Genomic DNA, 26,435 nt, shown 5'->3' on the forward strand with positions numbered 1-26,435 from the left:
CCCCGTACCTGCAGGTGCCACCTCAATTGGGAATAGGGATTTTTGTTATGATGCTTCTTTATTAAGCATATAAGTTGTACAGTAGACCTAAATATTTCTGAGTTAGAGGGAACAGCATCAACACAGAGACAGAGAGCACAGACAGGGAAAGTCAGATGCGATGCTAAAGACTGATGAGGCACTGAGGATTGCCAGCACTACAGAAACCGAGCTATGGATCCTCTCCAAGAGCCGCATCAGAAAATCTTCTCTTGTAGCTGGTGCCCTGAATTCTGAATTCTTCTCCCCAAACTTTGAGAAAATAAATGTGTTCTTTATAGTCACCCATTTGTGGTAACTGTGTCATTGCATGACCAGACAATTAAAACTATAGATCCAACTCATTGCCCTTGAGTTGACTCCAGCTGATAGGAACTCTACAGGAGAGTATGGGGCTGCCCCTGTGGGTTTCGGAAGATGTACATCTTTGCAAGTACAGAAAGCCTCATCTTTCTCTTGAGGAGCTGCTTGTCACTTCAAACTGCTGACCTTTCGGTTAGCAGCCCAACTCATAACCCATTGACCCACCAGGGCTCTTTAATTAACATAATAGATAACATTAAATAAAATGATAAAAATTGCCTAACATTTTATGACCCAGGTTCATCCTTTAAAATATTTATATATGTATGAATTGGTATAAACAAGTAACTTGTTTATATATGAGGGGGTATCCCACAAAAACCGGAATTGTGCTGGGAAATGCTGAGTTTTTGTAGCGTGCACTTTTCCTGCTAGGCAAGCCTCAAGTGACTCACTCTGAGTTAGTGCACCCAGTGGTGTAGACTGGGAAGGTTCTCTCTGGTCATAGTGAATTTTTTTGTAAAGGCAGTTTCATTCAAACCTCATTTTTTTTTTTGGTGTGATGGTTAATTTAAGATAACAGCATGCAGCTGTGAAATTTTGCTTCCTGATCAGGGAAGATGCTGGAGAAACTGTTGTGAATGTTGAACACAGTTTACAAGGACAGCACTATGGGAAAAATTCAGGTAAATAAGTAGTTTTCTCATTTCAAAATAGGTGAAATTTCAATTGATGACAAACCTCATTGTGGACATCTGTCAACTTCCCAAATGAATGCAAATGTCCACTGGAAGTGCATTTGGAGTTCATTCCACCAGGTCATACTATTATCAAGCTTTTTATTTATAGGTTCTGAAAAGACTGCTTAACAATGTGTGACAAAGAAGGCCTGATTTGTGGTAGATAGAGGACTTGTTTTACCACCACAACAATGTACCTGCTCATTGGACATTGGACCTTGACTCAAGTACTCCCTCAATGCAAGAACACGTTGTTCTAGTCATCAGGCACCCTGTGATGCTCACCTTCCCAGCACGATTGCTGAAGACAAAATGGGTGCATAAGCAAATGTGGTGAAGAAAGCTGATGGTGCCCGGCTATCAAAAGATATAGCATCTGGGTTCTTAAAGGCTTGAAAGTAAATAAGTGGCCATCTAGCTCAGAAGCAACAAAGTCCACATGGAAAAAGCACACCAGCTGTGTGATCATGAGATGTTGATGTGATCGGGTATCAGGCATCAAAGACCCAGAACAAAAAATCATATCAATGTGAATGAGGGGGAGTGTGGAGTGGAGACCCAAAGCCCATCTGTAGACAATTTGACATCCCCTTAGAGGAGGGTCACAAGGAAGAGATGAGCCAGTCAGGGTGCAGTATAGCAGCGATGAAACATACAACTTTCCTCTAGTTCTTTAATGCATCCCCATCTCCCCCAACTATCATGGCCTCAATTCTATCTTACAAATCTGACTAGACCAGAGCATGTACACTGCTACATGATAAGATAAGAGCCCACAACTTGGGGGAATCCAGCATAGATAAACCCCTCAGAACTAATAATGAGACCAGAGATACCAGGAGGGTAGGGAAAAGGTAGGGAAGAAAGTGGGACGTGATCACAAGAATTGGCATATAACCTTCCTCCCAGGGGGATGAACAACATAAAGATGGGTGAAGGGAGACAATGGACAATATAAGATATGAAAATAGTAATTTATAACTTATCAAGGGTTCATGAGGGAGGTGGAAAAAATGAGGAGCTGCTACCAAGGGCTCAAGTAGAAGGAAAATGCTTTGAAAATGATGATGGCAGCATATGTGAAAATGTGGTTGACAAAATGGATGGATGTATGGGTTGAGATAGGAGCTGTCAGAGTCCCACAATAAAAGTATTAAAAAATGCACCTGCTCATTCAGCCATTTCAGTGTGTCAATTTTTGGCAAAGCACAGCATGCCTCTCTTGGCCCACACACCTTACTTGTCTGACCTTGCTCCATGTGACTTCTTTTTATTTCTGTGAATGGAGAGTGACATGAAAGTACAGCAATTTGATGATGTGCAAGAGGTTATGAAAAATACTTACCTGGCAGGGGAGATAGCATGACCAGGAAGGTGGTTTTCCCAGGTGAGGCTCGTCCATTGCACTCCGGATGTGTTGACCCCTGCGACTTCCCCAAATGTGGGAAACTGGACTGCGTAATCTGTGGTAGTGGGGGACTGCGTTCACGCTCTCCCCTGGAAAAAAAAGAGGTTATGAAAAACAAGAGGGGGTGCTGTCAGTCATCCAAACAGATGATTTGGAAAAATTGTTTCCAAGAATGGAATCGCAGCTTTGACAAATGCATTAAGTGCAATGGAGAGTACTTTGAAGGTCATGAGGTTGTGTTGTAAAAAATATTTTTAAATACAAAGCTTTGAAAAAAACTTTCCATTTTAGGAAGTACCCTTTCGTATGTATATGATGTATGTACATTAATAACCAATTGTTGTCATGTAGATTCCAACTCATAGCACCCAACCATGTGCTGCAGGGTAGAACAGTTCCTATGGCTTTTGATCACCTGGTCTGTCTTAGGGAGTACATCTGGGTGGGTTGGGAATGCCAACTTTTGGGTTAGTAGTTTAGTATTTAGCCATTTATACTACTCAGGACTCATGTGTACACACACACACACACACACACACACATATATATATATAAATACTTAAAAATATACATAAACACAAAAAACAACAACTCTCAGCTCACTTCCATTGAATGGATGCCTGCTCAGAATGATCCTATAGGGCAGGGTAGAACCGCCCCAGTGGGTGTTTGAGAGTGTAACTGGTAACAAGAGTAGAAAGCCCCGTCTTTCTCCCAAAGAGCAGCTGGCAGTTTCTAACTTCAGACCTTGAGGTAAGCAGCCCAAAGCACATGCCAACGTGCTTCAAAAAGTTTGTCAAAAATGGAATGGAAAGGTAATGAATATTTTCATGAACCTTATGAAGTGCTCTTGTATTTTCCTTTCAAATTATTTCACCGTAAACAAATGCCCCTTTTAGGAAGCTATTGTAGAATATCATTTTTTAAATTAATTTAAAAATTTGAGCAGCTTGGATATTTTCCTTATTTTAACTCTGTGCATTTTTGTTTGTTTGTTTTGTTTTTGTTTTTGTGCTATCGTATTTGCTCACAAAATAACAATGACATTGGCATGGTGGGCTGTGTTTCACTGAGGATGGAAACTAAATTCCAACAGACGTCTGGCTTATCTGAAGTCTCACAATAAGAGACTAGCAAGGCAGCGTGTAAACCCAGACCTCCTTGAACCTGCAGAAAGAAATGCCCCAGTACAGTCACACCTCTGACTGCACAGAGGGGTCCTACTCCAGGGGAGCTCGCCCCTCCCAATCCAGAAGAGATTGAAAGAGTACCCGCCACAAGGAGAGGATGGTGCAGGGTGAGGCAGGGTTTGGTTCTGTTGCGCATCGAGTCACGGCGGTCAGAACAACTGGGCAGCACCTAGCAACAACAACCAAAAGGGAACACAACACATCGAGTAGCAGCTCTCTCACCTCTGGACATTTCCCAGGAGTCTGCTGCTCTCTTCTTGTGACTTTACAGCTTGGCAAAGAGGCTTTTTGGGCATCAGCTCATGGTTGGCATTTGTTTCCCTTGGCAGTATGCCTACAGTTAAAGAAGACATCTCCTGTGAAAGGTAAGCGGTAAGTGTAGTTTTGCTGCAGCCGTCAGGGAACTACGAATGAAGAGACCACGGGAAATGTTCACAAACTTTTGGAAGCTCCCTCCCATACATAAATAGAGACGATTGACCTTGTCCCTTGTTTGGGGTCCTTTTCAGACAGATGTGCTCTGGCCTGAGGAAGATCTGCTTCCCTGGTCTGTTGGGTAGGAGTGATGCTGTGCAGCCCGGCTGTTGAGCGATGGCTAGAGGGAAGACCAGATCTGCTGCTGAGAAAGCTCCAGACACGTCCTTCTGCTTAAGGGCTTGTCAGTCACTCTTCCTTTCTCTCTACTCTTCTCCTTAGGGAACATCTTGCTTTGAAAATCCCCTAAAGCTAACCTGTTTCCACAGATATCTTGCCTTATCCCCCACCTCCCCCCACTGCACTCCCTCTTAGACGCAGAGGAGGATTTAGTAACAAAGCAACATGTGTTTGGATCTGAAAAGTGCTTCATGTCAAACTTGGCTGTGGAAATAAGTAATTCTGTGTACAGGGCAAGGGAGAAGGGAGTCGGGGGGAGAAGGAACTAGCACACATTCATCCCCCCACCAGTCGATATGCTGAGCAAGTAGTCCTAGAAGTTGGACCATATGCAGAAGGAGACAGCAGCCAGATTGGAGAAAGGATTATTATCAACCTTTCATACACAGATGACCCCTCCTTGCTTGCTGAAAAAAAAGGAGAACTTGAAGCACTTGTGGAATCATATCAAAGACGGCATGCGGCCTTCAGTGTGAATTACAACTCGAAGTAAATGACACTACAAGCCTCACAACTGGATCAATAGACAACGTCAAAATGTTGTTGTCATTAGGTGCCAGCCAGTGGGTTTGGACCCATAGAGATCCAGGCATAACAATGAAACACTGCCCCTTTACTTCTGTGAACAGTTACAGTCTCAGAAACCCATTTGGGGTCACGAAGAGTCAGCATTGACTCCATGTCAGCATGTTTGGCTTTTTCATTTTTGACAAGTTTAGATTTTTCAAGATTCAAAGTTCCTACATGCCAAGTTCCAATTATTAATAGATGTTTGTGGTGGTTACTTATTTTGAATTGTGCCCCATCACAAACAAAGACCCCAAAGGCTTCATTCCTGAAAGCTTTACTTCATCTATGTCCTTGTGTTAGTCTGAGTACTTTAGAGAAACAAATCCACAGAAACTCATGTATAAGAGAGAGTTTTATATAAAGGGTAAGTGCACATCAAGAAAACATCCCAACCCAGTGCTGCCCAAGCCCACAAGTCCCACATTAACCCATATGTCCGACACCAATCCACAAAGGCCTTCTCTATCTCACAAAACATATGCAATGACGCCTACTGCAGGAGGAAAGCCGACTCAGTGAGCATGTAAGCATCTTAGCGCTGGCTGCTCCAGAACCCAGGGTTGCATCGGGGTAGGTCTATGTGGCTTCTCCTCAGGGATGTCTGCAGGAGGTGAGCCTTGCCAGATGAAGCAGGGAACTGGCACTCTGGTCTGACCATCAGAAAATAGGAGACCGGAGAACTAGAAAGGTGAGGTTCACTGAGTCATTTATCCCTCTGCCCTTCAATTAACCCCACCTGTGTTTACCGGCCAGGTGGGCACAATAAACTAACTACCTCAGTCCTTATTCTCTACTCTGAGGAGGCAGCTCTTCCTTGGTCATTTTGTGAGTTCCTTCTGACCTCATCTTCTGGCACTAATTTGACAATGTTGTTTCTCTGTACATTACGTTCTCAGTATTTGACACCATTTCATGGCTAATAAGATTTTCAGGGACGAATCCATCTGACGTGGACAACCTGTCCCTTCTTCATAGTCTGCTCTTAGTCTGGAAGTTCTGCTGAAACTTGTTCACGCTGGTGGCCCTGCTGGTATTTGGAAACACTGTGACATAGCTGCCGGCATCACGGCAACACACAGCCACCACTTTGACACAATGACAGACGACGATAACCACTCATAATTAGGAAGCACATTTCTAGTATCCGTTCACTCTCAATGCTCAGGGAGCAAAAGAGATGGACAAGAAAAAGCCCAAATATCTTTTGCCCTGCTACGCAGATCAACAACTCAGCTGAAACCATTCTGGTGTATTTTGGGGGGCATTTTTGCCAAGGGCCACAAGGCGGTGCCAAAGAGCAGCCAGATTGCTTTGTCAGAGAGTTTTAATCACTGGCATTATTCTAGAAAAACAATTTCTGTTTGTTTAAAGTTGGTATCTGGGACTTTCCATGGACTAGAGGCTGTTAGATTGCCAGTAAATCAGTGTAAGATCCGGAGATAAAGGCTCATGACTGGAGAATTTTAAGAAGATTGAGTAGATAGAGTCACACACACTACCACCACCCGCATCCCCAATCTGTTTGTGAGTTTGTGTATTGCATGCCACTAAAAAGCTGGCAGCGATGCCGCAGGTACGCCAAACGTCAACAGCTTTATGCGTGGTGGTAAACACGTTTCCGGAGAACTTCCAGATCCAGAAAACGTAGAAAGAAAAGTCTAATCATCTATTTCCCCAAATCAGCCGAAGAAGATCGTCTGGACAACGGCAGACCATGTCTGACTGAGTGCTGGATCCCTGGTGGCGCGGCGCTTAAGTGCTGAGCTGTCAATGAAAGGCTGGAGGGCTTGAACCTACCCAGTGACAGACAGCAAGGCATCTGGCTCCCTTCTCCCGTAAAGACGCAGCCACCAACCCTCTGGGCAGTTCTACTCTGTCATCTGGGTCACTACGAATTGGCAGCAACTAACAACACAGCAGTTGAAGATAGGCCCTTAAAATATACACCAGAAAGGACTCAGACACACCCACTTCATGAGGATGTTGCAGGTCTAAGCCGCCTTCTGTTTTCTTGTCCTCGGAGTCACCCCGAGTCGGAATCAAGGTGACAGCAGTGAGCAAGAACCACGAGCGAGCTGGTAAGGACGGTGTCTGGGGTGCTCCATAGTGTTCACTTTCCTCCTCTCCTCGCTGCCCCGATTCTGTTCTCCTTGGCCTGCACCCCACTGTTTCTCACACTCACCCTACTCGCTTATATGGTCCCTGAGTCCAGGTATTTCCTGGGAGTGAAACATCAGAGCAAGTAAGACCATGAAGCAGGTAGAAGAGCCACTCTGTGCGGTGCTCCTGCAGAGGAGTGAAACAGGTACAGCTGTGGGGATCGGGCCAGGCTTGTTACGAATCTTGGGCTGAAGGTGACAGCTAAAAGAAAGACGGAGGCATCTTCTATCAGGTCAAATTCTGGCTCACATTCTGCATGTCAACACCTTTCCACAGAACTTCTGGATTAAGAAAGAGTAGGAAGAAAGGTCTGGTAATCTACTTCCAAACACCAGCCGAAGAAGCTCCCATGGAGGACAGCAGAATATGTCTGACATAGTGTTGGAGCCCTGCGAAGCTACATCACAGGATTGCCCTAAGGACTGAGTGAGGAAACACAGAAAAGAATATTGTTCTGCGCATCCCGTAAGTATTGACATATTACTTATTTAAAACAAAAGGTTAGAAAGAAAGCCCTGCATAGGCTTTTGCTGGGGAGACTTGGTGGGTGGGGAGCATGTTGATTCTGCTTCTAAAGGCAAAAGCTGGTGACTCTAGGGTTTTTGAGAGAAGGCCCAGGAGACCCTGTACTTTGTGGGGTACATGCCCATCCACAGGCTTTCCTATCCTTGTTTACCCTCCAGCAGCTGGAAGGCCAGGGAGAACAAGTGCTTCGAGGACAGCCTCTCCTCCGTTCATCATTGGAGTCACAGGCCAGCCACTCTTTCCCAGTGAAATTCTCTGGGAGAGAAATTCCTGGTTAGTTGACTGTCTGTAAAGACGATGACTTATAATTAGTGCACCAGTAAACAACACTAGGATAAAACGGAGGAAAATTAAAGTTGTCCAGGATTTCCTTCTACTTGCATCAGCAGGCAGCGCCCTTGGGAGACAAGCAGAGCAACCAATGCATGGCCATCAAGTCGACGCCGACTCCCCACCCTGAGGGTTGCCCAGTCCGTGGAGAGAGCAACCCAAAGCCTAACCACCACACCACGGGGCTCCCACTCGGTCTCAGAAGTCAACAAGGAATGTTCCTTTGGATGGAGCATGGTGAAACTTCTTCTTGCTTATTTTGGGCACTTCATCAGGAAGGAATAATTGCTACAGAAATGTCGCTAGGAAAGCAATTTTTAAAAACCGGCCCCTCCTCTGTGTGTGTCTGTCTTCAAAACCACACACTGTGTGTCACAGGCAACAAGGAATGTGGTAATGCCAATACTAGGCTCCTGGAAGAGAAAGTGTGGTAGAGACTCTTGATAAGCGTGTGGGGCTAATACATCTGTGCTGCAGAATGGCCAGCCCACCAGAAAAGAAAAAGAGCACAGAAGAGCGTCTGCTCAAAGGTTTGCTGTTTTAAGATTCTGCAAGGGAGACATAATTAAAGTGTTCCACTCTCGCTTGGACCAGTGACAGCAAAATTAGTATGAGGGAGGACAGTGCATAATAGAGAGTGAAGGGAATCCTGAAACTGCTGTTCGTCTCAGGGCAAAGCAACCTAGTTCGTGATTCATCATGGAAATACAATTCTTTTCAGGAGCCTCAGAATTGATAAATGTCAGTTTAACTGCTTTAGAAACCCACTGCTTTCGCTTTGAATGCGGTACTCTGTGCATGTAACAAGTGCTTCCTGAATGCTTCCTGACACTCAGATGGCAATGAGTCCTCCCTTACTCGCCCCGAGAAATGCATGGTCTAAAGGATAGCAGAGATAGGTTTAAGGTCAAAGCTAGTTAGTCTGCCGTCTGGCAAATACAATGCAGGCGATTCTATAAGCACAAGGGGCTGGGTGGGGCAGGTGGCTTACACTTGACTGTGGAGCCCGGTGGTATAGTGGTGATGAGCTCGGCTGCTGCAACCACAAGTTCACAGTGCAAAACTACCAGCTGCTACCAGGAGAAAGAGCAGGCTTCTACTCCCATGAAGAGTTATGGTCTCAGAAGCCCGCTGGGCAGACCTAGCCGGCCCTGTGGGTCACTATTGGTCAGAACTGACTCGATGGCAGTGAGTCTGGGTTCTTTTTTTTTGGGGGGGGGGGTTCTTTTATTAACATAAAGGTTGATCATCCAAACCTATTCTGAGGTGTCATGGAAGACGGCCTGGCAAACTGCCAACAAAACCCCCATGGCATAGTTGTACTTTGGAACCCAAAAGCCACCATACATCAGAACTGACTGAAGGATTTTTGAAAATGGATTTGGGTCGTCTTCAGAACTTCCCAGCATGCCAGTCTGCTAGGTCTGTGACAATAGCCAGAGAAGAAAAGCTGTTCTCTCAATGACCCACAAGAAGAACTTTGCCATTTACACACACACATACACACACACACACACACACACACACACACACACACGCCAGCAGAGAGCCTGACCAAATCTTCCAAGCAGTTGCATGGGAAGCCAGAGTGCATCGGATAACTGAAAGGACGTCCCCAGTCTTTTAGAATCGACTCCAAATACTTTGGGGAAATGCGTGCTTTCACTCATCCATGCCGAAGCAGGTTATCTTCCTCTTTCCAAAGCAATTCATCTCTCCTCGTTTTGCATAAAACTGCTGGCTGGTGCCCAAGCCCGACTGAGATTGGTGCATGATGTGATTTATGACAGTGGAGAAATAGGCTTTCAGTTAGTTTTTGAGTCAGAAACGTCTTACAACTCAAAAATAAATTGCGACAGGAAGCGTGATCCATGCCAAACCCCCGATGCTGTGCTGCGTGAGATCATCACACTGAAAGAGAATGTAAATAGCATTTGGTTGGTAAGACACTGGCTATTCCTTTGCTCAGGAAATCGTGATAGCAAATTCTCCAACGTGTTTGACCTGGTTTTTCTGCTCCAACCTGCTTTCTTCCTGGGGTTCTTCTTTTTGCCAGCACCGTTCTGGTTCGAGAGCTTTCAGGGGAGAATGATCCGTCAGCAGCCTGGTGGAGCTTTGCAGTTGCTCTTCTCTACCTGAGACCCCAGTGGGCGCCCAGTGCTGTTCCTAGAGGTGAGTATCAACCACCCGTAGAGAGGAATGAAGCACATGGCTTTTTGGAAGACTGAGGTGGCACAGAGCTCCCACATAAACACCCAGCAGGGGAACACCCCCTCTCTGCCGTGGTCAAATCGTAGAGGACATCTTGATTGTAATCTTCCCAATAACTCCAAAGACAGAGCTTTAAGGTCCCAGTTCCAGAACTGAAAACCAAGATTTTATACCTACTCATAGACAGAAAGCATTAGGAATGGTTTACCCCAGCAGGTAGAAAATATCAGTGGATTCAGGAAAGGTGCATATACGGTCGCTAACCTTATGAAGAAGAGATTGGAGCTATGTGGGCCATGTCACCAAGCATTTACATCAACATTATGGGAAGTAACTCCCCCAGATCGGGCCAAAGACAGACATTGGGTGAGAGGTTGATAATAAAGTTGCATTTGAGAATGTTCTTCTGTCTAGAGGGCCCCAGAATATTATTTTTGGGGGGGGGGGTGAATTACCCTGCTTATTGAATTAGATGAGGCAAACAGCAGTGGGAGTTAATAGTGAAGAACCAGTCCATTCTCTTTCTATGCACGCCTCCGCTAGCACCATGAGCATTATTTATCATGGACACAGCATGGAAAGGCTACCTACAGGCGCTAAGCATTTCCTATCATTGTAAAAATTCCTAGGAGTGAGTTAATATTGTCCTTTCCATTTTAAAGATGGGGGGGGGGTTAGAAAGATTAACTGACTCGCCCAAGGTCATGTGACTAATTAACCTCCTAGCCAGTTCTAACCGGCCTTTTGATTCCAAAGCACTTAGTTTTTGACATTATATTGCCTTTCCTTAACTGAATGTCCCTTCCAGAAGTTTCCTCTATGAGAAATGGCCCTTTCACTCCCCCTTCAACAAGGCTTCTCAGGTGTAAACTTGACCTCTAGTTAGGCTAGTCCATGCACAGCTGGCTCCATTCCACTATTGGCCTCATATGGATCATAGGGTCTTTCTTAAAACATATATATATATATATCCACACACACAAAAAACAAAATCCGTTAAATCATTATATATATATATACACACACACACACACACAAAACAAAATCAGTTAAGTAAACACCAAACCAAGATAGAATCTTTCATTTTTCCCTTAAAAATTTCCTCCTACTGAATGATAAATTACATGACAGTGCAACTCCCTTGGAAACTCACAGGGGGCAGTTCTCCCCTGACCTCTAGAGCTGCCATGAGTCAGCAACAACGTGGTGGCAGTGAGTCATTGGAGGTATTTGCTATGTGATCCTGTCTTCTTTACTTCTGTCCTTTCCACAACACCTAGTGAAGTTTTTCAGACCTAGAGAGTTTGTGGCTTTCCTTTTTACTTCTTCTTTAGGAACACCTGGCCGCTATTTATTTCCGACCCGTGAGCTGTGTAGACCACACTTCTCAACTGCAGCCCAGGACCCAGGAGTCGATAATGACTTAGGCCCAGCATTACTTTCTAATTTGTTCACGAATGCTGTCCATTTACTGCTTGCCTCTGACTTTCTCTGTCAGCATTGTCTGCATTGAGGTTTGCCAGATGCTTCTCTTGAGCCTTGTTTATTTAGGTTAAATTGTTGATGCTGTTGGCTCTTCTGCTCATTCCACTAGACTGTGACTCTGTGGCAGACACTGATTCCCAATCAGCTTTGTGAGTCCAGTACCTGGCTGGGCCTGCACATGGTGAGGGATTGTAAAGCTCTGGAAAGGAGGCGACCAGCGAGGCAGACAGGGAAAGAATGAGGCGCATGGAGCAAGAGGAGAGAGAGAGGAAGAGAAAACCAGGAAGCGTTACGGTGGCCTCTTTTGTATGATTTTGATTCTGTCACAGAGAAAAGGTATAGAGGTGGTTGGGGAGGCTGGTAATCTTCACCTGATCGCTGGAACTTCCATCAACGAGATGCTTTAGTGGAAAATAAAGAACAACTACTAAAGAATCAGACACCTTGGACATGCATGGTTTGCACTGGACTATTAATCCACCCAGCAGTACCTCGCAAGAAAGGTCTGGCCATCTCCTTCCCTTAAGATTACAACCAAGAAGACTCTCTGGAGCAGCTCTACCCTGTTAACACATGGGTCACCCTGAGCCGGAATCCGACACAATGCCCATGAGTTTTCTTCTTTCTTTTATTCGAAAACTAGACTGAAGACCCATACCCCCAGTTCTGCTATGCAATATCAGATGCCCCAGGGCACGTTCCTTAGCCTCTCAGTTCTTTCATCTGTAAAAGGGAGGAAATGAAAACTACCGTTTTCATAGCCGTGTAGTGGGGAGTGAATAGTTAGCCTATGAAAGGCAGTGGGAGAGGTGCCGGTGCCCAGAGAGACATCCAACTGAACCGACTGAAATCATAAACCCACTGTTTTGAAGGACTATTCTCCAACAAATCAGAAAAGTGTGTGTGATGGCTCGGCTTGAGGTCAACCTGGGCGGGCCAGGATTCCCCGGATATGATCCCCTAGAGTGTGGTCAGCTGCATGGGGAAGAATAGCATGGAGCGCCACCTCCCTCGTCTGGTCACAGTGTTGATGAAACGGGCAGGTTTCCTCCAGAGTGTGGCCTGCTCTTAGTGTAGATCGACCGTGCGTGGAAGCCAGCTCACATCTACTGCTACATCTGCACTCTGCATCTGCTTTTTTGACTGCCATCCTTACACTCAGTCAGCTTGCCATCCACCAGCCTCTGGGATTTCTGCTTCTTGTTTGTTGGTCCCTGCTCCTGCACGAATCAGGAGAAGCCTTAAGCTTACATGTGACCCATGGACATGAAATAGCCTGGTCTTTCCCACTTTTACAATGGTGTAAGCCATCTATTGATATAATTCTCCTCCTATATACAAGCTACATGGTGGCTTAAGGTGTTGGGTTGTGAACTGCAATGTCAGCAATTTGAAACCACCAGCCACTCTGTGGGAGAAAGATGAGGCTTTCTGTTCTGTAACCCAGATGGGGATTGAGCATGATAGTGGGACAAGAGGAAAGTCAAGGGAAATAGAGGAAAGAGCTAGGAGGCAAAGGTCATTTATAGAGGTCTAGACAAAGACATGTACATGCAAATATATATATGAGGATGGGGAAATAGATCTATGTGCCTATATTTGTAGGTTTAGTATTAAGGTGGCAGAAGGACCTTGGGCCTCCACTCAAGCACTCCCTCAATGCATGAATACTTTCTTCTATTAAATTGGCATTCTATGATGCTCACCCTCCCGGCACAACTGCTGAAGCCAAAGCGTGTGAACAAGCAAATGTGGTGAAGAAAGCTGATGGTGCCTGACTATCAAAAGAGATAATGTCTGGGGTCTTAAAGGCTTGAAGGTGAACAAGCGGCCATCTAGCTCAGAAGCAAAAAAAGCCACATGGAAAGCACACTAACCTGTGCAATCACGAGGTGCCAAAGGGATCAGGTATAAGGCATCATAAAAAAAAATCTTACCATAGTGAATGAAGGGGGAAGTGCAGTGTGGCGACCCAAAGCCCATTTGTCGGCCACTGGAGATGCCCTCACAGAGGGGTCTAGAGGAGATGAGTCAGTCAGGGTGTGATATAGCACTGATGAAGAATACAGCTTTCCTCCACTTCCTAAATGCTTCCTCACCCCCACTACCATGATCCGAATTCTACCTTGCAAGTCTGGATAGAGCAGAGGTTGTACACTGGTGCAGATAGGAGCTGGAGGCACAGGGAATCTAGGGTGGATGATACCTTCAGGACCAGGGGTGTGAGGGGTGATACTGGGAGGGTAGAGGGTGAGTGGGTTGGAAAGAGGGAACCGATTATAAGGATTTACATGTGACCTCCTCCCTGGGGGATGGACAACAGAAAAGGGGGTGAAGGGAGACGCTGGATAGGGCAAGGTATGGCAAAAGAATAATTTATAAATTATCAAGGGCTCATGAGGGAGGGGGGAGTGGGGGCGGAGGGGGGAGCGGGGAGGGAGGGAAAAAAAGAGGACTTGATGCAAAGGGCTTAAGTGGAGAGAAAATGCTTTGAAAATGATGAGGGCAAAGAATGTACTGATTTGCTTTGTACAATTGATGTATGTATATGCATGGATTGTGATAAGAGTTGTATGAGCCCCTAATAAAATGTTAAAAAAAAAAAAAGACTTACAGTCTTGCAAACCCATAGAGGGCTGTTCTACTCTGTCCTGCCGGGGCATTAGGAGTCAGATTTGACTCAGTGGCAACGACTTTGGGTTTTTGGAGCATATACACACACACACGAGGGTCACTGGTTTTGTTTCTCTAGAGAACCAAGCCTAACACAAAAACCTAGAGGGAATAGACACATTTCTAGAATTACCCTTGCAGTGCAGTGAAAGATTTCATGTGGCTTTTCTGGCTATAGTCTCAGTAAATACCACCAGCTGTCCTTTCCCGATGGATCTACAAAAAAGGTGGGGGGAGATATTGATAAGATTCATCTGTGAGTGCTTGTTAACAGGATTCAGTGTGATTGCCATGCTGCTAGATATGACATGAGCTGTTTCAGCAGCAGGAGAGAGACTCTCAAACACCAGCAAGAGTCAGGAATGGAGTGCATCCTCTGGATCTCAAGATGCTTGCAAAATGAACTTCCATGATCCAGGAAGACAGCTTCAACCTCAGAAGAGCGACAAAGCAACTACAGCAGCAGAACCAGGACAGCAGCAGAGCAGGACAGTGGTGGACTTCCCAGGCCAGAGAGCAAGTAAAAATGAGTGCTTCAGTGCAAGATGCTAACTTGGGCAGGGGGGCGGGGCCTCTGAGAATTTAATGTAGGGAGCTGGATTTTCTGGTCCAGGGAGCTGGACATGAGTGCTGTCATGTTGAGGCACAGAGCTGAGTGGTATACTCTTTAGTCATTTATTGTTGTTGTTTGTTGTTGTTGTGATTAGGTGCCATTGAGGCCATTTTAACTCACAGTGCCCCTATGTACAACAGAGCAAAACACTGCCTCATCCTGCCCCTTCCTCACAATTGTTCTTATCTCTGAACCCCTTGCTGCATCCACTTTGTCAGTCTATCTTGTTGTGGATCTTTCTCTTTTTGTTGCCCCTCTACATTACCAAGCATGGTGCTCTTTTCCAGGAACTAGTCCCTCCAGACAAAACATGTCCAAAATGCATGAGGGATTTTGCTGTCTTTGCCTCTAAGGAATCTGGCGGTGGTACTTCTTCCAACACAGATCGATTTATTTTTTTGGACGTGGGGTACTTCCAATATTCTTCACCAACATCATAATTCAAACACTTGGATTCTTCTTTAATCTTCCTAATTTATTGTCTGACATCACACGCACGAGGCAGTTGAAAACACCATGGCTTAGGTCAGGCTCACCGTAGTCCTCAGAGTAAGCATTTGCATTTCCACATTTGAAAAAGTTCTTGTGCAGCAGATTTTCACAATGCAAGGCACCCTTTGACCACTTGACTGCTGTTCTCATGAGGATTGATTGTGCATCCAAGCATGACGACAATGCTTGACAATTTCAGTCATGTACCTTGTTGTTACCTGTTGGTCCAGTTGTGTGGATTTGGGTCTTCTTTCTACTGAGTTGTAATCCACATGGAAGCTTGCAATTGTGGATCTTCTTCACCAGGTGCCTCAAGTCCTCTTCACTTTCAGCAAGCACAGTTGTTTGATTTGCACATCACATATTCTTTAGAAGCCTTCCTGATTGCGTGTGTGTGAATTTCACCTGAATTATAACCTAACTTGAACATTGTCTGTGAGTTCGATGTGACCATGAAAATGGATTTTAGAACCCAGATGACAAGCACGGAGCGCTATGGCATGTAGAGCTGACAAAGTAGAGCGTTCTGTGTGAGACAGAGCAACATTGCCTTGCTTAACTAACACAGACTTGGGTACAAAACCTTACCAGACTCAAAGCAAAAGAAGAAATTGATCACATCCTTAAAAAAAAAAAAAACAACCTTCAAAACGTTCAGTATCAAAAAGATTCATTAGGGAATTCTACCAAACATTTCAGAAAAGAATTGACTCCAATTCTACTCAAATTATTCCAGAATATAGAAAAGGATGGAAAACGCCTAAATTCATTTTATAAAACAACCATAACCCTGGTATCCAAATCAAAATATATGATTATAGATCAATATCCTTTATTCACATAGATTCAAAAGTTCTCAATACTAGCCAATGGAATCCAACAAGTATCAAAAGAAGTTACATCATGATCAAGTGGGACTTAGATGTTATGCCAAAACAACTCAACATGAGAAAAACAATCAATGGGTCTACTATATAAATAAAACAAAGGGAATAAACAAAATGATCTTTCAATTAGTTCAGAAAAATCTTTTGGCGAAACCCAGCACCCATTCCTGATAAAAGACATAGCAAATTAGAAATAGAAGGAAAATTCCTCTATAAAAAAGCCTGATTTGCACAATCCAAACCAAAGGCCAATATTTTGCTCACTGGGGAGAAACTAAAAGCATTAACCTTATACACAGGAACCAGACAGGGATGGTCTTTATCATCACTCTTATTTAGTACTGTGCTGAAAGTCCCAGAGCTATTAAACAGCAAGAAGAAACCGAAAGTATCCAAATTGGTAAATTAGAACTACAACTCTCTCTGTCAGCATATGATTTGATTCAACACATGGAAAACACAAAAGGCTCTGAAAAAAATGTTTTGGAAATAATGTAATATATGGGATGCCAGATCAACATACAAAAATTGCTATCTTGCATAATAATGAGAATTTTTAAAGGGAAGGAAAAATACCTTATACAATAGCCACCTAAAAGTTGAAATACATAGGAATAAACCTAGCCAGAGAAACAAAAAAACTGAAAACAATAACAACAATAAAATACTACTACCAGAAATAAAAAGCCCTACATACATGAAGGCATTTGGCCTATTCATAGATAGGAAGACTTAACATCATTAAAATGACAATACCAACAAAGCAATCTATAAGTATAGTACAATTCCAATCTAGATCCCAGCATCATTCCTTAAAGAGATGAAAAAGGCGAGGGACCCAGGATAAGCACAGCACTGCTCAAGAAGAATAAAGTAGGAAGCTTCTTACTTCCCAACCTCAAACCCTGCTACTAAGCCAGGATAGTCTAAACAACCTGGTACAGGTACAATGACAGATACATAATCCAGCGGAACAGAATAGAGAACCCCGAAATCATACATCCATACATCGACAGACAACTGATTTGGGGCAAGAATCCAAAATATGTTAAATAAGAAAGAGAGAGTCTCTTCAAAAACTGGTGGTGGCAAAATTGGATTTACATTTGCAGAAGAATGAAGACCCATACCTCACTCCATTTACAAAATCAGACTCCAGATGTATTAAAGCTTTCAATATACACCACGGAACTATAAAGATTGTCAGTGAAAAAGTAGGGACAGTCTTGCAAGGTAGAATTTGGATCATGGTAGTTGTCAGGGAGGAAGCATCCAGGATCTGGGGAAAGCTGTATTCTTCATCGGTACTACATCGCACCCTGACTGACTCATATCCTCCCCTAGACCTCTCTGTGAGGGGATCTCCAGTGGCCGACAAGTGGGCTTTGGGTCTCCACTCTGCACTTCCCCCTTCATTCACTATGGTATATATATATTTTTGGATGATGCCTTATACTTGATCCCTTTGGTACCCCGTGAAGACTGGATAGAGCAGAGGTTGTACACTGGTGCCTATAGGAGCTGGAGGCACAGGGAATCCACGGTGGATGATACCTCTAGGACCAGGGGTGTGAGGGGCGATACTGGGAGAGTAGACGGTGAGTGGGTTGGAAAGGGGGAACTGATTACAAGGATCTACATGTGACCTCCTCCCTGAGGGACAGACAACAGAGAAGGGGGTGAAGGGAGACGCCGGATAGGGCAAGATATGACAAAATAATAATCTATAAGTTATCAAGGGCTCATGAGGGAGGGGGAAGCGGGGAGGGAGGGGAAAAAAGAGGACTTGATGCAAAGGGCTTAAGTGGAGAGCAAATGCTTTGAAAATGATGAGGGCAAAGAATGTACAGATGTGCTTTGTACAATTGATGTATGTATATGCATGGATTGTGATAAGAGTTGTATGAGCCCCTAATAAAATGTTTTAAAAAAAGAAAAAGTAGGGACAAACTTAAAGTCCCTACTACATGCCATAAACACACTATCAAACATAAATGAAAAACATACATCAGAAGACAAAATTGATGACTGGGAACTCTTAAAAATATGATACCATAAGTGTATCAGAAGACTTTACTAAAAGAATAAAAAGAGAACCCATAGACCAGGAATTTTTGACAATATCTTGAACAAGGAATTACTCACTAAAATTAAAAACAAAACTCAACATCTCAGCAAGAAATAGACAAATATAATTTTAACATGAGCAGAGGACAAACAGACATTTCACCAAAGAAGACATTCAAATGAACGACATATATATAAATAAATTTTCTGAATCACTAGCTAGTCAAGAGATGCAAATCAAAACACCAATAAGATAACCTTTTCCTAGGCAATGATGCAAAAACTAAACCAAGCTCACTGCCATTAAATTGATTCTGACTCATAACAGCCCTGTAGAACAGGGTAGAATTACACCTGGGGGCTTCTGAGATTTTAACTCTTATAGGAGTAGAAAGCCTCATTTTTCTCTCATGGGGCAACTGGTGGTTTTGAATTGCTGACCTTATGGTTAGCATTCCAACACATAACCACTATGCCACCAGTGCATTGGTAGCAAAGTTAAAAAACAAAAACTGACAAATGCTGGAGAAGGTGAGGAAAGATGGGATTTTTCATACACTGTAGGTAGCACTGCAAAGCAGTACAACTGTGGAAAGTGGCTCAGTGCATTCTCAAACAATTGAAATGGAAACGTCAGCAATCCTTCCACTTACTACATAAGGGGTACCCTCCCCACAAACCGATACTCATTTGTTCTTTTGATGTGAGAAGGATAATGCATTTGGAGTTCATCCCACCAGGTCAGACTGTTCATCAGATTGTCTATTTAGAGGTTCTGAAAAGATTTTGTAACAGTGTGCAACAACAAAAAAAGGCCTGATTTGTGGCAGATGGGGACTGGTTTTGCCACCACAACAATGCACCTGCTCACACAGCTCACTGCGCCAGTTTTGGTAAATATCAGCATGCCTCTCTTGACGTATGCATCTCACTCACTCAACCTTGCTTCTTGCAACTTCTTTGTTTCCACGAATGCAGAGGGACATGAAAAGACAGCTATTTGATGACATAAAAGAGGTGAAGAAAAAAACAAGAGGTGCTGTCAGCCATCCAAACAGATGAGTTTGAAATATGCTTCCAAGAATGGAATCACAGGTTGGTACTAAGTGTAATGGATAGTACTTTGAAGGTGATAAGTTTGTTTTGAAAAAAATGTAAATTGATACCTTTGAGAAAGTTCAGGTTTTGGGGGTATACACTAAAGAAATAATGAACACAGCAGGGGCAGATAGATGTGTTCCAGGGACATCACCGCACTAATCACAATAGCAAGAAGCTGGAAATAACCTCAATGCTCTCTAGTAGGAGAGTCCATAAATGCACTGTGGAACAAGCACATACTGGAATACGACACAGCGTTAAAGGACAATAATGAAAGGGTGAAAGACGTGGACACATTTGGAGGATATGATGCTGAGTGAAGGCAATTGGTGAAGTCCACTACAAAAGGACAAATATTATATGAGACCATTGTAAATAAAAATAATTAAGAGCAACATTTTCATACTAAAAGAAACAGACTTTGATGGTAATTATGTATGGAAGGGAAGAAAGGGGGTCAATTAGGCGAGAAGATAGACAGGTGTTCACGTGGATCAAGGGCAAGAAAATATACTGCTACACTGGGCTGGGTGGAAAAGTGGGGAAAACGGGAAAGCCATTGGGAGATTTGATAAGCTGTTTAGGTTGTTGAAGGCAAACGTGAGCATGTGATATATAACCCCCCATTTATTCAAAATAAAAAGTTTTAAAAATCAGAAAAATAACAATTCTTTCTTGTGATGTGTCATAAACAACAATGTAACTAAATAAACCGCTTTTTACTGAAAAGCATATTTAAAAAAAAAGAAGTGCCAATACCTAGAAAGTACAGTTTTTATTATGAGAGAGAATTTGTTTTATTATTTTATTCCTCCTGAGGGGGGGGGGAGAAACATCTATTCATTTGTTTTGTAAACATCTATTCGGCACAAATTAGTGCCAAGCACTGAACTCAAAGAGGCCCAAGTGAGAGAACAACAGCATGAAGTTTCCACCCGAGTTAATATTTAATCCTTGGTGGTACAGAAGAAAGGACAAAGAGTGTGACAGAGAATAAAGGGGTGGGTAGAGTTAACCTAATTTGGTGGGGTAGGAGTTGGGGGTCTACTTTTAGTCATGAATCCTGTATGTACATCAGAGTTGGTGAGGCTGCATGCACAAGTGTTGATGCTTCAAGGCCCATCTGTGCTGACTAAACCTAGTCAATTTTTTCATTCCATGCCCCCCTCCAGTGGTGCTGGAGTCCTCCAAAGATCAGCAGTGTGTGTGTGTGTGTGTGTGTGTGTGTGTGTGAGAGAGAGAGAGAGAGAGAGAGAGAGAGAGAGAGAGAGAAAGAGAGAGAGAGAGAGAGTTGGAACATCCATGGGCATCTTTACCAGACCTTCCCAAATGGGCATTCAAAACAGGGCAGCAGAAAGATTCTCAACGGCATCTCTTTAAGTTGGATATATAGACACAGGGGCCTAGTGCAGCATGCTTCAGGGCAAAGGTTGAGGGCAGAATGAAGTGTACTGAGACATCCCCTGGGACACCCCCAGGGATAAGGTCTTGCCTTAGTAGGTGAAGGCTCAAAGCCTCTGTAATTTGGGCATTAGTGCTAGTTTGTCCTCATTTGTACCCAGTCCCGTGATGTCTGGGACATTTGCATCACCCACATCAATTAGAGGGCTGCACTTGTTGGTTTTTGGCTCTGCTCAGTGTAAGTAGAGTTTCAATTCCCTGCCTCTATGACTCTGATAACTGCAAAGAGTTAAACTGTAGGCTGGTATCCTGCATTCGTCTTTCTTCTTTTTATTCAAGGGGTATAATATCTGATAAGGATCTTTTTTCTCCCCCTGGGATATGATTAGGAATTGATCACTAAACTCTTTCCTTTTTAGCATGCATTTTTTTTGTTTCTGACCTAAATTTTCTATGTTATTGCATATTTCATGGATAAGATACATATTTTAATCTTTTTAGTTTCTGGAAATATGAGTCATGTTTAGTGTTTATGCACACATTATATGAAGATGATGTCGAATTCCTGATTCCATAAATCACTTAAGGCCTGGGAATTGGCTGCCTTTGTGGATAATAATAAAGATCTGGTTTTCTTTAAATTTAAAAATAAAAGAAGAAAGTGACAAGAACCAGAAATTAGTCACATACACTCTTATATGTGATTTCTATTTTCTTCCATATTTGAAATGTACCAGATATTCTCTCTGAGAAAACAGCTGTATGTCAGAGGACTACTCTGATGAATGTGGAAGATGACATGACATTACTTATCGTTAGTTCTGCATTCATTCGGCTGACAAGAATGTATGATGAAGAAAATGGGAGGGTTTATTCTTAGAAGAGACTATTCATATCCACTACGGATTAGTTCTTTCCCGCTTGTTTTAAATTCCTGGATAACTGATACGTGTATCCATGTGAAAATGATTAAATTATAGATAAACCTGAGCAACTAGTAAGATTAGTTGAAAAGTTGCTTTAGAGAAATGCTGTTCCCAGAGCCAGTAGGACATGAGGCGCAGCCAACATCTGACCTCAACCACAGCAAACCTGCCTAGAGAGAGAGCTTCCAGTAAGCTGACAACCTAGACACACTCCCTAAGCCTGTCCTCCACGACTAAGACGTCAGAAAGAGCATGCAGGTGAGTGACCTAGAGCCCTGAATCTCTGAGGAAATGGTGATTGTGTGAGTTGAACACACCAATGGGGAAAATGGGGGAAGAATACATTCATGGACATTAAGAAAATAGGCAGATTCTCCACGAGCCAGCAATGAGCCAAACTGCTGCCTTCACTGCACTGGGCAGTCTCTGAGGTCCAACATCCAGAACGGGGAGAGCAAATTCTTTGTTGGCCAACTGTGAGCCTATCGGTACCTCCTAAAGCCAGCACAGAGCAATCTCTGCTGGCTTTGTGGTGAGAAAGGTGGGATCCCCCAGCTCCCCACACACCACAGGTGGAAGAAGGAGTGAATGGCTCCCAACGTCATGCACTTGGTGGCTGGCGGTGCCCCTCCCTTCACAGGCACAGGGCTGCAAGGGAGGCCAGGCCAGTAGGCAGAGCAAACAAGGTGGGAATGCTTCTCAGCACAGGAAGCTAACAAAAGGGGGTCTGAATTGTCCTGCGTCCTCACAACTCTTGCTGCCTGGAGGGGATGCTGGCCTACACATTCAAGTGCACAGAAGTGGCAGGGGCTGGGATCACCCACTGGCTCTGGCAGAGGCGCTGAACTCTGGGAAATCCCTGGGGCTAAAGCAGCCAGGAGATATGGATAGAAGTTTTTGTTGTCCCTCTCTACCCCTTCTTCTTCTTTCCTTTGTCCTGATAACCTGTCAGCACAACCCACACTAGGTGTGGGAGGAGCACTAATAACAAACCCCTGACCCCTCACAAGTTGCCCACGGCACAGAAGCTTGGAGAAAAAGCAGTAACTAGTGCGGGCTATGAGTTTGGTTATTTTTTTGCTTGTTTTCCTCTTGCGTTTCTCTTCTTTTGGTGTTCTGATAAACCACCAGTGGACAGACAAGGAACACAAGGGCTGAGGTTGGGGGCTAATCTCTAACTCCAAATTGTCTCCTCTTGAGACAATTCACCATCCCAACCCTCACATACCCATGGCTATCCTCCTACTGTGTGCACTGTCAGCGGCAACGTGATAAACACATGCTGATTGTTGAGAAAAAATAAAGCAACTACAGGTTCAAGCGTGTGTGTGTGTGTGTGTGTTCCGTTCATTTACTTTCTGGCTGAGTTAGTTTGTGTGTCTGTGTTCTGTTCATTTGTTTTCTGCCAGAGTTTGGTGTGTGTGTGTGTGTGTGTGTGTGTGTGTCCTGTTCATTTGCTTTCTGGCTGAGTGTGTGTATATGTGTGTGTGTGTTCTGTTCATTTGCTTTCTGGCTGTGTGTGTGTGTGCGTGTGTCTGTGTTCCGTTCATTTGCTTTCTGGCTGAGTGTGTGTTCTTGTTTCTTGTTGTTTTTATCATCCCTCTCTTACATCACCCACAGAGCCATCTTCACAATTTTCTTCCCACGCCTGAGCCCATCGATGCCGCCACAGTATCCACCTAGCTCGTGGAGAGCCTTCCTCTTTTTGCCACCCCGCCCCTTCACCAAACATGGTGCTCTTCTCCATGGACTGGCCTCTCCAGATCATGTCCACAATACGTCAGACAAAGCCTTGGCATCCTGGCCTCTAAGGAGCACTTGGGCCTTACGTCTTCCCGTACAGATTGGTTTGACTGTTGTACTTTCAATATTCTTACCCAGCACCACAGTTCAAGTGCATAGATTCTTCTGTGTCTTCCGTATTCTATGCTGGGCCTTGTGGTGTTTCTATACCCAAACCACTGAGTCTAGAAATATCATCTGACCCAGCAAACCTTCTACTTGATCGAACCCTACAGAAACACCACAGCAGGGGCAGGTATAAGAGCACCCACGTTCACCACAGCACTGTTCACAATAGCTAGACGTCACACACACAACCTGACTGCCAGGCGGTAGAAGTGGTACCTACAATGGAATATTAGACAGAGTTAAAAGGTAAAGATGAAACCATGACAAACATCATGACTTGGAGGACGTCATGCTGGGTGAAGTCATTTAATCACAAAAGGAGAGTTATTGTAGGAGATCACTGTCATACACACATATTTTTAAAAAAAGACAAAGTTTTTCATACCAAAAGAAACAGAGTTTGATGGTGAACCAGAGTGGGAGGGAAAGAAGGACAGGGGGAGGAATGGGCTAAGCGGTGGGCAGGCATCAATTGAGGTGAAGGAGAAGACAATATCCTACTGGGGGGAGGAAGGGAAAGAGAGGACGGTAGAAACAAGACAAGCCACTGGGAGGTTGATAATTGTTCAAGCTACAGAAGGCAAAAATACTGAGCTGGTATGTAAACTCTCACCGAATGCCCCGTCAAAGAGCCCTGGTGTCATAGCAGTCCTACATTAGGTGGCTGACTGCATCGATTCAAGGACAGTGAGTTTTTTGTTTGTTTCATTTAATGCACAATAAAAAGTTTTGGTTGTTTTATTTTTAATCAAGTGGTTTCAGTCAGTGTGTAACTCACGTTGCCACGAGGGCACCTCCAAAAAACACCAATAAACCTCACTGCCATTGAGTGGATGCTGACTCATAGTGACCCTATAGGGCAGGGTCGAGCTGCCCCTGGGAGTTTCTAGACAGTCACTGCTTATGGGGTCAAAAGCCCTGTCTTTCTCCTGCAACAGGCTACCCAGAACTACGACAATCTTCTACACAGGAGAAAAGACCGCCTACACAGGGCCTCCACAGGGTTTATGGGAAGTTGAATGAACATAAAATGGAAATTTTCCACAATCTTTTCAGCTCCCCCGTATTCTATTGGCTAATGGCCAACAGAATCAGAGGTCAGCAATCCCAAAGCTTTGGAAGATAGTAGGTTTGCACAGTGGGTTACCGTCTCTTCTGTGTTTCAAGAAATGAACACGTGGCACCCCTGAAAGCAAAGCAAGACGGAACGAGCTGTTCTGAGGACTATGGAGTACCCGGTTTAGAGAAATGTTCAGTCGTGGAATTCAAGAAGAAGACAGGTTCCTTTCCTTGATTCCCATACCCCACCTCCGGGGAACACTGTAGATCAGCCCCCACGAGAATTCGAGAAATTTAGAATCAATGTACAAGGCCTCCCTGGAGGATGAAATTTAATTTTTTCATTTTCTTTTCCATGGCAGTCTGAGAAAAGCGGGTAGCATTGTGGGTTACACCTCAGACTGCTAGCATAAAGGTCAGCAGTTCAAAAGCACCAAGAGCTTCCCGGGAGAAAGATGCAGCTTTCTTTTTCTGCGAACAGTACCAGTCTCAGACACCCACAGGGGAAGTTCAACTCCATCCTCTAGGGTTGCCATGAGTTGTCATCAATTCAAAGCATTTTCTTTAGAATTTTAAAAGACAAGTATTTCTCAAATGTCATCTAGTTTTGATCAGACATAGAACAGAACTTCTGCCATTGCCTGGTTGTGTGACCCTGTGTCTGTCAGGTCAGGTCTCTGCTTCCTAAACCGATGTGGGCATAAGAACACCAAGGTCCTTGCCTAATTCCAGGATTCAGAAACATCACCAGCAGTCCTCCTAAGTGAGAGGCTGGATTGACTGGCTTTTCCTGTCTCCTTCTGTGTCTCTCCCCTTTGCTCTGCATCTTCAGCAGTAGGGAAAAGTTCTGTGAAGAGCCCTGAAATAGCAACGGCCAAAAAGCTGACGCAGAGCCCGCTTGGCTCTACTGGTCCCAGACCTTGCCAAATACTTGTCATCAAGTCACCAGTAGGACATGGGAAGGGACCAGTGTTGGAGTGGCTGTGGCTCAGACTTGTGACTTATATCACTAACCTCCCTGGAGATTAAGGAAGCTAGTTGGAGAGCCTCGAGAAAACCAAAGTACCACCTGGAGCAAAGATGCCTGATGGGCGAGCGGCCTGGTTAACCGCTTGTGTTCTGGTTGCTGGGAGTGAACTGATGTGTCACATAAGCTCTGAACCTTGTTCCCCCGGATCCCTCATGTGCTACGGCAGCTTCATGGTTCATTGAAAGACTATTTCATTGACTGTGCACCCTGGAATCATTCCTGGTGCCACTCGAAAGTTATAAGAGGGTAGAATTCTAGACATTGAAAAGGCCCTAAACTTTCAAAAAGCGGCATCATGCACCATACTTCCAATGAGATCATGGAGTCCTAAACATGGAATCGACTACATGCTTAGTAGAGGACTAGCCCAACAAGACAGTAATTTCTGGTTCTTGATACCCAGGTGATAAAGTTAAAGTTTATTGTGCCAACCTGGCTGATAAACACATGTGGGTTTAATTGAAAGTCAGAGAGATAAATGACTTGGTGAGCCTCGCCTTTCTAGTTCTCAGGTCTCTTGCTTTGTGATGGTCAGACCGGGGTACAGCTGCCTTAGCCAGTTCCCTGCTTCAGCTGGCAAGGCTGACTTCCTGCAAGACATCCCCAAGGAAAAGCCACATGGACCTACCCTGATGCAGCCCTGGGTGCTGGAGCAACTGT

The 26,435-nt window shown here is 44.2% G+C and overlaps 1 protein-coding gene and 1 non-coding gene across 2 annotated transcripts in view; both read left to right on the forward strand.

Moving 5' to 3' along the window:
• LOC142455460 (acyl-coenzyme A diphosphatase NUDT19-like) overlaps positions 1 to 26,435 on the forward strand; it is a 141,659-nt gene that overhangs the window by 22,607 nt on the left and 92,617 nt on the right. The gene's annotated exons all lie outside the window — the stretch shown is intronic.
• LOC142455596 (U1 spliceosomal RNA) lies at positions 2,420 to 2,582 on the forward strand. The gene has a single exon (XR_012785780.1). It is a non-coding gene; the product is annotated as a U1 spliceosomal RNA (small nuclear RNA).

Source organism: Tenrec ecaudatus, chromosome 8 (assembly GCF_050624435.1).
Source record: "Tenrec ecaudatus isolate mTenEca1 chromosome 8, mTenEca1.hap1, whole genome shotgun sequence".
In the NCBI taxonomy this organism is placed as follows: domain Eukaryota; kingdom Metazoa; phylum Chordata; class Mammalia; order Afrosoricida; family Tenrecidae; genus Tenrec; species Tenrec ecaudatus.